Consider the following 13,189-nt stretch of genomic DNA (forward strand, 5'->3'; position numbering starts at 1 on the left):
GATTATTAACTATTTTAACTTAAAGAAGGTCAAATTTGGACTTCAGAAGCTGCCTGTTTCTTCCCTCATTTGGGTCCCTTCCCAACTAAAATAAATACTTCTCATTCAACATGGGGACAGTCATGAGCATAGGAATGTAAGAGATCAATAAAGATGTATATGCTTTTTTGAAAACATTTCTCCAGGATTCATAGGTCAAGTTTTTAATTTGAGTCACTCAGAGTGTTGCAACATTAACAGTTTATAGAAATGTGCAGATTGCTTATAACCAAGAAGATTTGGCAACACAAAGGTTACATCTTCTTCACCTCTGTGAACCATGAACATATAATTTGGATATTCTCTCCTGTGAAAAATGAAAAGTAGAAGAATCTTTAACTTAGTTACCATGTGAATGCTTTTCTATAATGCAGTTGTGTGGTTAGAAAGAAGTAGTGAAAAATATAGCCACTCAGAAACCAAAAAAGAACAATGGAGAGAAAAGTGTAGAAAGTTCCAAATGGCAAATGTTTCTGCTTAATAATATTTAGGGAATAAATGTATAAATTCTTATGCATTGAAAAACTCACTCAAAATATTAGAATTGAGTAGATAGCTTGTCATATTATTAATCATTATGCAGAACTGTCCATGAAAGACATTGTCTTGAGTGATATTGTCTCAGATTGCTCAATTAATTTAAGGTTACAAACCACACTAACACTAAAGCTTTGCTTAATTTTTATGCTATGCCTACTACTTTTCCAAGAGTTATGTATGAGTTGGCATTTTAACATTTATGATCACACTGTGAGGTAGTTATTATTTCTCAGTTTTATATAATACTTAAAAGATTTAAAAAGAAATATAAAGGTTTCTATAAGGGCACACACATGATTGACATGAAGTTTGAATTTTGATCCATGCAATATGACTATTATCTCAATATGTAATCCCTGATATTTTCCTGGAATTATAGTCTTATTGAGGAAGAGTTGTGAACTTCAGAATTTAGCTAGTTATGACTTAGGGCTTATACATGGAGCATAACAGTAATATTTCTGGGTATTTACCTCGTTATTTCACAGAACCCTTAATTCTCCTTCATTTAAGCACATAGAACTGCTATTAGACAATGATTACCATATTGAGAATGTGACAGTCTGCAACTCATGGAGTTTGAGATTAACGAGCAGAGAAAGCACAAGGACACAATCCAGAAGTTAATGAACTACAGCAAGATGCAGCAGCGAACTTCTTTGTCCAAAGCCTTAGTCATCCAAAAGAACAAATTGTTTCCTTCTTCAGAATACTGAATTGCAGCAGACTTGTGATTGCTTCCATTTTCACTGATACTGAAGAAAGTTAGTAAGCTATCTGTGCTGGAAGATAGTCTAAGCTTAGCCAAAATAAATGCAGCAATTAGAAAATGAGGCTCTGCTACAATTCATGTATATACCCAGAGTCTTGAAGTATTGAAGAAAAGATCTTAGCCCATTTTCTGTAATTTTAATAATAACCACGGACTGAAAATCTTAGGAAGAATACAGATTTGTTGGGCTCATGGTTCTAGAAGCTGGGGAGTTCAAGGGTAAGGCTACAACATCTGATTGGCTATTTGTGAGGCTTTCCTTGCTGCATCTTAGCATGAGAAAACACAGAATAATGAGGGAGCCAAAGTCAGTTTTAAACCCTCTCCTGCCAAAATAGCATTAGCCCATGGATTAGAGCAATACCTCACATAAACCACTACTCTTCAAAGTTGGACACATCAGGTTTTGAGGGACACATATGGGGCATAGTAAGAGACATACCATAGCTGAGAAAAAATGGGATTCCATGATTCTTCATAATGACAATTTCATGAATAAATTTAGCCACTGTAGATGACTTTTCCTTTCTGTGGAATAGGGCAATTTGAACACCATAACAAATCTAAAAAGAGACTACAATAAAAATGAACAAAGAAATCTGAAAATCACAATGAGTTTACCAATAGAAGATATAAATATTACAACTGTATCTTACTTAGGACATTTAAATTAATTACAAATATGCATGTTCAAAAATGTGAAATGACAAACATGGTATAATTTATTGAAGTTTAATTATACTCTAAAATTAGCACTTACATTATAACCTGATTTCTAAAGTCATTATTTAAACTATTATAAAGTTTTGACAAAATCATTTACTGAATAATTGCAGATCTCTTATTATAAATTATTCATTTGTCAATTCAAGTTGTATTTGTGAATTTAATAGATTAAAACAAAGGAATGACCTACATAAATAATTTCTATTGTTCATTTAATGTGTGCTGAGTTCCAAGACATTATAATTACCTTTTTAATCCTTGTAAGGATTCTAAGATTTCATTATATATTCATTTTTTTCAGAGAACAAAACTGAGGCTCAGAGTAGCTTCCCTAAGATGAAAGTCAGCCAAATAACTGACAGAACTGGGAGTCAAACCTGGAGTCAGGTGACTCAATTCTGTTACCACTGGAAAATGACTTACTATGTATAGATTAGGAAAAAATAATTGATTGGTTCTCAAAGTAAAACATTGCAATAAAAGCAAGAGTACTGAAGCTGTATTTTGTTTCCAATGAAAGATTTCTGATTAACATGACCCAGATAACATAGTTCACTGGAATAAATTACAGCCAAAACAACAAAAAACAACAAACAAAATAAAGAATGAAGAAAACAGAGGTCTTAAAGTGGACAAAGAATTACTTTCACCCCCAGAAAGAGTGTTGGGATGAAAAATGTTCTTCCTTGGGCACTTGATCATAGCAAGGGTCTGAGATACAAGTACTATTCAAAATCTGTTATTGTTGCCATTTTCTGTTACTGTTAGGATTTTCCAAGAGGGCTGAAAAAGGGAATGTAAAAATAAGATGGGAAAATGTTATCACATATCTCTCTCTTTCTCTCTCTCTCTCTCTCTCTCTCTCTCAGCTTTGTCTTCTTTAATAGCACAGAGAGTTTTAGAAGTTCTTTTTCCATTGTGTATTGCTACATATTCACTTCAGGTTAATAATGGAATGAGGGCATATGAATAAATTCAAATCAAAAATCCTTAGTGAGTTACTTAAGCTAGTTTAAAAGACATTCAAAGACAGGCAGAAAGTGGGGGTGGGGAGTGTGTCACATTTCTAATTTGACAATATTAGAAGGAAACCATTCCAGTGCTGTATGGCACAAGATTTAGTGTTTGTAATGAATTGTCCCTGGCTCTTCCATCAGGCAAAACTTGTGGGCAAGTGTGTGCATGTGAATAGAAACGAATAGCACAAATATTTTCTCATTAGTTCTACTATGTCCTAAAGAACTCTCCAATAATACTTGATGCAAGGAGAAACAAAACAAATGTTGTCTTTGCTTGAATAGCTTCTCTTTCACATCAACAGCACTGCATTAGTAGTTTTGCTATTATCTAAAATAGTTACACTGTATTTCTTATGGAATTGTTCTGAGAACTAAATGTGGTAACCTGTACAGTATCTGAAATCAGCCAGGTAGGTTGTGTGTGCATGACAAGGTTTGTGGGTGCGCCTGTGTGGACCAGCATAGGCATGGACATGGACTCCCAGTCCACAGCCAAGCCAGTCACCTAACTCCACAAACGCAGCCACAGAGCCTGACTGATCTGACCCACATCCTGCACCAGCTCTTTGGTAATGAGATGGAGGAAATGCAGGCATTTGAGAGTAACCCCAAAGAATGGGCACTCTACACCAAGTTCTACAAATACCAGTGTACCCAAAATCTTGTGGATCAAGAAAATGCAGATTAAATCTCATTATTACGTGCTGGGTGAAGGATATGCAAGCAGCCCTAATGCGTTATGTAAACACTATTGGAAAATCTCAAGGAGATACTGTTTGCCTGGTCTGATAAAAAGTTTAACTGGATGACCAAGAAGTCAGAAAGAAACTCAAAAGAAAACCAGCATGCCTACATAAGTGTTTCCATCAGCTTACACTGAATGGAGAACATGAACCACATGGAGCCTGCCATGAGCCTCTACTTGTGCCATGCCTTTGGTCAAAGAATAGGACATAGAAACAAGGTCAACGTGATACTCCATAGCAAATTTGAAATCAAGACTCAGTTTATGATTTCAAGTTCATTGGAGGACAACTAAGGGGCAGCAATACCCTTCAACAACCCTCTTTTGGTACAGTGATAGCTATTGAATATATATATATATATATGTATATGTATATATATATATTGAATATATATATTCAATATATATATATATGTATATGTATATATATATATTGAATATATATATTGAATATATATATATATGAGAGAGAATTATCTCTACTTTTTTTCATTCATCCGTTGACCTTCATATCCTTGCCAGCATTTGTTGCTTTTGTCTTTTTGATATCAGCTAACTAAAGTGAGATGATATCTCATTATGATTTTCATTTGCATTCCCCAGATGGCTATTGATTTTTTCCGAATTTCTTTATTAAAATATGAAGATGACAGGCTTGGTAAGCTCCCACAAGGCTAATGTATTCTATCCTCATGCAGTTCTACATCCATTCATTTCTTATCCATATTTTATCTGTAGACAAAACTTTATGGAGATCAAAAACAAAATCTGTGTATACGAGAACTATAACATATATATGATAAGTATGCATTACAATATGAGAAGGGGGTCACTGAGGTGCAGAACCTGACTTTTGAGAAAAATTACCAGTTAGAAAATGAATGCTAAAGTGACACAGATAAATGCATAATGAATCAAAGGGAGTTAGAATAAAGTAAATGATATTTCAGAGAGGATGAAACAAAGCATGTAATGCACTTTGACGAGAAGTACTCTTTTTAATTTCTTATTGGATTGATAAAATTATGAATTTACCTGTCATTTCAAACCTCAATCTATTCCCCCACTAGTTAATGGAATAACTAGTATTACCACATTTGTTATAAATTTGCAATAACTTGCTACAAATACTGGGAGAAAATGCAATCTTTATTATTTCAGTTATGAATTTGACTCAGATACACCTCTAGGATTAAACATCAATATTGTTTTGTGCTTATGAGTGATTTTCACAGTTATATTGAATTACTTTCTGAAACCTCCAGCAATGTCCATTTCTCTCTCCCAAACTTATACTACCTAATAACCCGAATATTTTTCTTTAACATCCCAATAATTTATACTTAGAATCTTCTACCTTGCAGGCACTGTTATTTCTCTCTCTCTCTCTCTCTCTCTCTCTCTCTCTCTCTCTCTCTCTCTAACATATTTTCTCCAAAAGGCTTCCAAGCCTACTCTCCACTTATTTTATTCTATGATTAAACTCAAACTAGATACTTTGTATAATATGTGTTTCCAATTTATGGCTTCTTTCTCAAGTCTAGCATCTGTATTACCACAAAGTTTTTAATTGGGCTCACACTAATAATTGTTCTTACCTAGCACCAAGCATATATTATTGTTTCAAAAACTGCAGGTAAGCATCCAGAGAAGATGGAATATTCCTTCTCTGGACCATCCCAAAGTACTCAGTTGTGTGTTTTCTAGTAAATGATGATAAATATTAATTTTGTATTAACAAATAATTGTTAACAAAATTCTTTTAGTTATTGTTATGTTGTTTATCTATATGTGAAAGGCAGAGAGACCTAGACAGATTGTTCATTAGCTGTTTCCTTTCTCAAATGTCTGCAGCAACAAGGGACCAGGAATGCAACTTGGGTCTCCCACATGACAGCAGAGACCCAAGTATCTGAATCATCATCTTGTTGCCTTCCACAGTGTGTATCAACAGGAAATTAAGTAACTTATCCAGAAACACATGACTAAAAAGTGGTGGATTCATCAAATCCCAATAGGAAGCAGGTAACACCTTAAAAATATTAGAGGTTATTCATACAGGCCCTATTTATTTACAAAGATATTGACAGAGTTTACCAAAACTAAAAAGAATATTGTAACTATCAGCTGTTACCAGTGAAAAACCTGGAGGAGCAAGTCAAGTGTTCTTCCGAGAATTAACTACAAGTAGAGGTGTATGATGTTACCATGAGTAAAGACATGAAGTCAGTCAATGGAGAGTCACTGAGGATACAAATGAAAAAATAAATCCAGCAGAACTGAACCTCCATATGATTCCAGTCTTGTCTCTGAGCTTTCTGTTTTAGGAAACCATCAAGAAGACAGAGGGCACAAATGACCACAGATATCAAGACTCATCTCATAGAGTGTAAGGAAAAACAGAAAGTAGGGGTAGAACTGGTGGGAGGGGACAAAGAGAAGACATACATCTTTGTCATGCAGTGAGGTATTAAGCTCATAATAATGTGCACAATTCATCCATTGCCTGGTCGCCTGATGTAAATAATGAGTGAAAGTACAGATTGCAAGGGTGAAGCAATTGGAAAAACATTTCAAGGGGCAATTGGAAGAAATGTGAAAATAGTGAGGAAAAAAGGAGAACTCTAGACTCCAAAGAGGAATTCAAAGCCCTTGGTTCAAGTGTTTGAGCAATTAAAAATTGAGTTACATGAAATAAGGGTAAATGTGAGGAAGATAAAAGTTTAACTGGAAGAATGCTCAAGTGTAGTGTATATGGATTATACATTCTTATGGGTGGGTAGAAGGACAGTTGAAACTTTGCTGATAATTTTGAATCAATGATTAAAATATGGAAGTCATTAGTGTGAAGATTTAGTGACTGAGATTTTCTATTTTATTTAATTTACCCATTATAAACCTGTGGAATGAAAGAAATGGAGCATCAAGGCAGAAAAACTACTCTATACTAGTTCTTAAGGGATAAAGTAAAAAAGAATATCTACTATAAATCATTGTTCAACTGAATAACCAAGAACAAACAAGAGAAAATGCTACTGCAATGAAAAGAGGATTATTGAATGATAATTCACTGTTCTTTTATAGAAACCTTACAGAATTGTCTGTAGTAAACAGAATCATTTAAAACAATGCAAATACACCTTGTAGAGTTATTTAGCTGGAATTTATATGTTCTTTGATCTTGTTACCCTAGTAGTGAGATGAGAAGTTTGGGAGAACCAAGAGCAGGGATGAATACAGAGGTAATTTATGCAGACTAACAAGAGAACTTGAACCAGGAAGAATAACAAAACCAAAAGTTTAGAGGAAAGCTCTGAACATAGCTTACAATAGAAGGGTATCTGCATGAAAATCAACAAGAATAGTCATTTAATGTAATGATAATGTAATAACTATACAATAGAACTTATATGTTTTCTTAAGTTTCCCTATTTAAGGGTAAATGTAAAACAAGCAGGGGTAAGTGGCATAGCATTTAAGACACCAAATAGAACCCCAGCATCAAGTATCAGCAAGCATGTGTTCCAGTCATGGGTCTGTTTCCACTTCCAAATTCCTGCTAGTGCACACTTGGAGAAACTACAGATGATGGCTGAACTAAGGGAGTCTCTTCTATCCATGAGGGACACCTATATGGAGTTCATAATTCTGATTTCACACTGGTCCCTCCCTGGCAATTGTGGGCATTTGGCAAGTGAACCGGCACATAAATCTGTCTTTTCCTCTGTGTGACTCTCCTTTTGAAATGAAAATAAGTAAGAGAAAGAAGCATTTTTTTAGTCTTTTTGCCTAGGACATAATGAACATAGAAGCATGAGTAGAGGTCCCATCTGTGGCACCCCAATAAAGCCTGGGGATGGTGAAAATGATAGAAACATGAGTATTATTATATGTTAAAAATGTTATTGGCGTGGAAGACTTTTAGTCTAGCAGTTAAGATCCAAGTTAACATTCCTAAATCCCACATTAATCTGTGTGTGGTTCCCAGGTCTGGGATCCTGAATCCCGTTTCCTGCTGATGTAGAATAGACCATGGGATGCAGCAGTAATAGCATAATCGTTAGATTCGGTCACCTTGATTGAGATCCTGGTTCCTGGTTTGAGTCTTGGCCCAGCCAAAGTAGGTGTGGGCATTTGGGGAGTGAATAGAGTTTCTCTAGCTCTCTACCTCCAAAATAAACATTTAAGAAACCTTACTTTTTAGAAAAAGCAATGTTATTGGAAAAGATCCAAAAGACTGATACATAATGTCTGTTATTACTGATAACTGACATTGCTATTTTTTTCCAGTTAACTGGCTACCGTTATGAAGCATCAAATATCCTATTTTAGGCTACAGATAGCATTTCTAACCAACCTAACATATATGCAAAGGCATAAAATGGACATACGCAGTGTCTATATAGAAAAGAAACTATTGCTGCATTCTGACAAAACATTCTGCAATCCAAATACAAGTAAAATCTTACTCTTCTGAAAAACTGTAATTAGCCATTGTATCAAATTCTCAGGGAGCTGTTTAAAAAAAAATTCCTAGAAAAATACTACAGTAGTTTCTCATCTTCATATTTTCTATTGCAATTGTGATTGTAATTTTATTTGCCTAATAGCTTCCCAAACACACAAACACAACCAACAATGTCCAGGTGATTTATAATAATTTTAGCCCAAAGCAATAGTCCGTAAAGAATATTTTGTAAAAAAAAAAGTTGTAAAAAGTTTTTAATAAAAGCCACAAGACACAAAAGTTGCTAAAATCACTATAATAATCAAAGGCTTTATCTTTGAATTGGTATATATCACTAGATAATTAAGTCATGGAATAATGGGTATCAATATTCAGAGAATTATAAACATTCATATCTTAGCTGAGATCCATTTTTATGAATACTGGCTGCTGTATATTATATTATTGTTCAGTTATTATCCCTTTCTCCCCCCCCCCAAACCTCAAAGGAAGGACAACACTTTGATGTCTGTTGATTTAGGGCATAACCTGTACAATTACTTTGGACAATGGAAAGTTAACAGAAGTGACAGTATCTGTGTTCCAGATTTAAAAAAAAAGATTCCTCACAAGTTCTGCTTACTATGCAGAATCTAATGATTATACTCTTAAGAAATATGTTCCCCTTGTAGATACTGCCCATTTATACTGTGCTAAGAATGAGAGCCACAGGAAAACTTTTTTTTTTGTTTTAATTAATATTTAGCATTATGTGACAGTTTCATAGGCTTTGGGAATCCCCCTTCCCCTCCCCCTCCCCTCCCCCCTGGTGGATTCCTCCACCTTGATGCAGCATTACAGTTCAAATTCAATCAAGATTCTTTCCTTGCAAACATATATTAAGCATGGAGTCCAGCTACTTATTGTCCAGATGGGTTGAACGGTTTCTTGGGGAGACCATTTCTGGTCCGAAGTCAGAGCTGGTATAATATCATCACAGTCAATTAAGAGTCCCAATATAACATCAACAGCAATTTGCAATATTATGGAATTGACATAGTTTTGAGTAACCAGTATGTTAAAAAAAAAAAAAAAGAACAAAATAACAAAAAACAAGTCCTAACCACAACCTATGATTTGCTCATTGACATCTCAATTTTAGTTTATATACAGGACCGGACCGGCTGCTATATACCTTGAAAAGGCTATAGGGTACCATTCAGCTGTCTCATATCTATTTCATTTTAGTATTTAGCCATTTGTTGTGTTGAAGTATAATTTTGTTGATCTTGGCAGATCTTGGGATAATCTAGACTGGCTTGTAACTCTAACAAGAACAAGATATTTGTCGACATTTAATGTGCAGAACATTTTTTTTGGGGGGGGGGTGTGCAGGAAAATCCTCAACACCATGGTGAGGAGTGACTAATCTTTGTGTCCCACCCAGCAAGGCATGAGCCAATCCATGCCAGCTCTTTCCTGTCAGATTTCAAGCTCTACTTTCTGTTGTTTGTCTATTTATTTTAGGGTTTTTTTGTTTGTTTGTTTGTTTGTTTTTTTAGTTTGTATGATTGTTTGTTTGCTGTGAGGGGTTTTCGAAGCGATCCCGATGGTCACTGCGAGGGAGGGCGGGGGTCCAGAGGTGGAGCCAGGCTCGGACCAGAGAAAGCTCTCCTCCCTGGTCCCGAAGGACATTAATTGTTCTTCTGTGTCTGCTGACCGCTCAGAGCTTCTGGTTGTCTTTCCGATGACGTTGGTTTCTGCACGGTAGTGTTTGGACTTCTTCCATCCCCTGTGGAAGCTCGGTTGGGGGTGGGTGACCTCAGAGTACTCAGCCTCCGAGGGCATCCAATTCCCTGTGGCCTCCTTGGCAGTTGGGGTATAGTCCTTGTTGCTCGTATTAGTAGTTTGTGTTGAAGATCTGGGAGTCTTCGTGGTTGGGATCCAAGCTTCCTCCTTACCACCTGCTCCACTCTGGAGTGCCCCCCTGCTCCACGCACATGACCTCCTGTTAAGAGGTTGTCAGGATCGCACCCGATTCCCCCCTCATGCATTGGTATAGTAGTTTTATTGTTGTTTAGTGCCGCTTTGAATCTGTTGTCTATGAATTACCAGATTTGACCTTGATAAGCTATATTGTACTTTTTTTTTCTCTCACTCTTTTTATGGTCTTGAAAGATTTCCCTGCACTCCCTCCCCATTACCGGTTAACATAGCGTATTGAGGGTATAGTAGGTTTTACAGTTTTTTGATGTAGATCTTAAATATTCTGACATTAATTGTTGGTTTATAGATTATATCGCGTTATCTTATTGCATTGGATACAGGTTGTTAGAGATTGCACTAATATTACAATATACAGGTACTATCTTTCAAGTTGTCATCTTTTCATCTCAGATTAAGGCGAACATGTGGTATTTAACCTTTTGGGATTGGTTCATTTCTCTTAGCATGATGGATTCCAGTCGGGCCCATTTGCCCACAAAGAACTGCATTTCGTTTTTTTTAATAGCTGAGTAGTATTCCATAGAGTAGATGAACCATAGCTTTCTTATCCAGTCCTCTATTGATGGGCATTTTGGCTGCTTCCAGGTTTTTGCAATTGTAGATAGTGCTGCTATGAACATAGGCGTGCATGTTGGTTTCTTGTGTAGGAAATCTTTTGGATATATTCCTAGGAGTGCTATTGCTGGATCATATGGTATGCTGATTTTCAGTTGTTTGAGTATTCGCCAAACTGATTTCCATAGAGGCTGTACAAGTCTGCAGTCCCACCAGCAGTGGAGCAGGGTTCCCTTTTCCCCACAGCCTCGCCAGCAAGTGTTGGTGGTATTATGTATGTGTGCCATCCTTACTGGAGTTAGGTGGTACCTCATTGTTGTCTTCATTTGGATTTCCCTTATTGCCAAGGAACTTGAGCATTTTTTCATATGCTTGTTTGCCATTTGTGTTTGTTCTTTTGTGAAATGTCTGCCCATTTCCCGTGCCCATTTCTTGAGCAGTTTGTTTGTTCTGTTGTTTTGGTTTCTCTGTAGCTCTTTGTATATTCTGGAGATCAGCCCTCTATCTCCTATGTAGTGTGCAAAGATCTTCTCCCATTCTGTAGGTTGTTTTTTTACTTTGTTGATTGTTTCTCTAGCTGTACAGAAGCTTCTTAGTTTGATGAGGTCCCGATTGTTTATTTTGGTCTCGATTTCTACTGCGTTTGGAGTCTTTTTTAGGAAGTGAGGGCTTACCCCTAAGTGTTGCAGTGTGTTTCCAACATTTTCTTCCAAAAGTTTGAAGGTTTCTGGATGTAGGTTTAGGTCTGTTATCCATTTAGATTCGATCTTGGTATATGGTGAGAGATGTGGGTCTATCTTTTTGTTTCTACAGATTATCAACCAGTTGTCCCAACAGCATTTATTGAACAGACCTTTCCATTTGCTTGGGTTGTTGTCTGTCTTTTTGTCGAAGATTAATTGACTGTATCTGTGTGGGTTTCCATCTGTTGTTTCTATTCTGCTCCACTGATCTTCCTCTCTATCTTTGTGCCAGTACCACGCTGTTTTGATGACCAGTGCCCTATAGTATGTCCATAGATCCGGTACTGTGATTCCCCCTGTTAAGTGCCTGTTCTTCAGAGTGGTTCTGGCTATTCGTGGTTTTTTGTGTTTCCAGATGAATCTGTGTATCATTTTTTCCAGTTCAATGAAGAATGCTGTGGGTAATTTGATTGGGATTGCATTGAATGTATATATTGCTTTTGTTAGTATAGACATTTTGATGATATTAATTTTGCCTATCCAGGAGCATGGGATGTTGTTCCATCTTTCGAGGTCTTGTTCTATTTGTTTTTTGAGTGTTTTGTAATTTTCTTCATAAAGGTCATCTACACTTTTGGTTAAATTTATTCCCAGATATTTCATGCTTTTCTCTGTTATTTTGAATGGTAGCTTGTTGGTTAGATCTTCTTCCATCTTGCGGCCATTTGCATACACCATGGCTATTGATTTTTGTTCATTAATTTGGTATCCTGCCACTCTGCCAAATTCTCGTATGAGTTCTAGGAGTCTTTGTGTTGAGTTTTTTGGTTCTTCTATGTAGAGAATCATGTCGTCTGCGAATAGTGAAAGCTTGACTTCTTCATTTCCAATTTGGATTCCTTTGATTTCTTTGTCTTGTCTTATGGCTTCTGCAAGTACCTCTAGGACTATATTGAATAGCAGTGGTGATAGTGGGCAGCCTTGTCTTGTTCCAGATCTCAGTGGGAAGGGATCCAGTTTTTCTCCATTTAGTATGATGCTGGCATTGGGTTTTTCATATATTGCTTTGATTATGTTGTGGATTGTTCCTTCTATCCCCACCCTGGTTAGGGTTTTTAACATGAAGTGGTGTTGAATTTTGTCGAAGGCTTTTTCTGCATCTATTGATACTATTATATGGTTTTTGTTTTTCAGTTTTTGGATGTGATGTATCACATTTATGGATTTTCTTATGTTGAACCATCCCTGCATTCCCTGGATGAAACCTACTTGGTCTGGATGAATGATCTGTCTGATGTTTTTTTGTATTCTATTGGCTAGGATTTTGTTGAGAATCTTAGCGTAAACGTTCATCAGGGAGATCTGTCTGTAGTTTTCCTTCTCTGTTAATTCTCTATTCGGTTTGGGGATTAAGGTGATATTGGCTTCATAGAATGAGTTTGGAAGAATTGCTTCCTTTTCTATTGTTTTGAAGAGCTTGTAAAGGATTGGGGTTAGCTCTGGTTGGAATGTTTTGTAGAATTCTGTGGTAAAACCATCTGGGCCTGGGCTTTTCTTTGTTGGGAGTTCTTTAATCACTGATTCTATTTCTGATTCGGTAATGGGTTTATTCAGGTCTTTTGTTGCTTCTGGGGTGAGTTTTGGTAAGTGGTGGGA

General features: G+C 36.3%; 1 pseudogene; it reads left to right on the forward strand.

The window, feature by feature from the left end:
• The first annotated feature begins 2,682 nt into the window (after positions 1-2,682).
• LOC118760578 (cysteine dioxygenase type 1-like) lies at positions 2,683-4,135 on the forward strand (annotated as a pseudogene).
• Positions 4,136-13,189: the final 9,054 nt, after the last annotated feature.

The sequence above is a fragment of the Ochotona princeps genome, chromosome X (assembly GCF_030435755.1).
Source record: "Ochotona princeps isolate mOchPri1 chromosome X, mOchPri1.hap1, whole genome shotgun sequence".
Taxonomy (NCBI): domain Eukaryota; kingdom Metazoa; phylum Chordata; class Mammalia; order Lagomorpha; family Ochotonidae; genus Ochotona; species Ochotona princeps.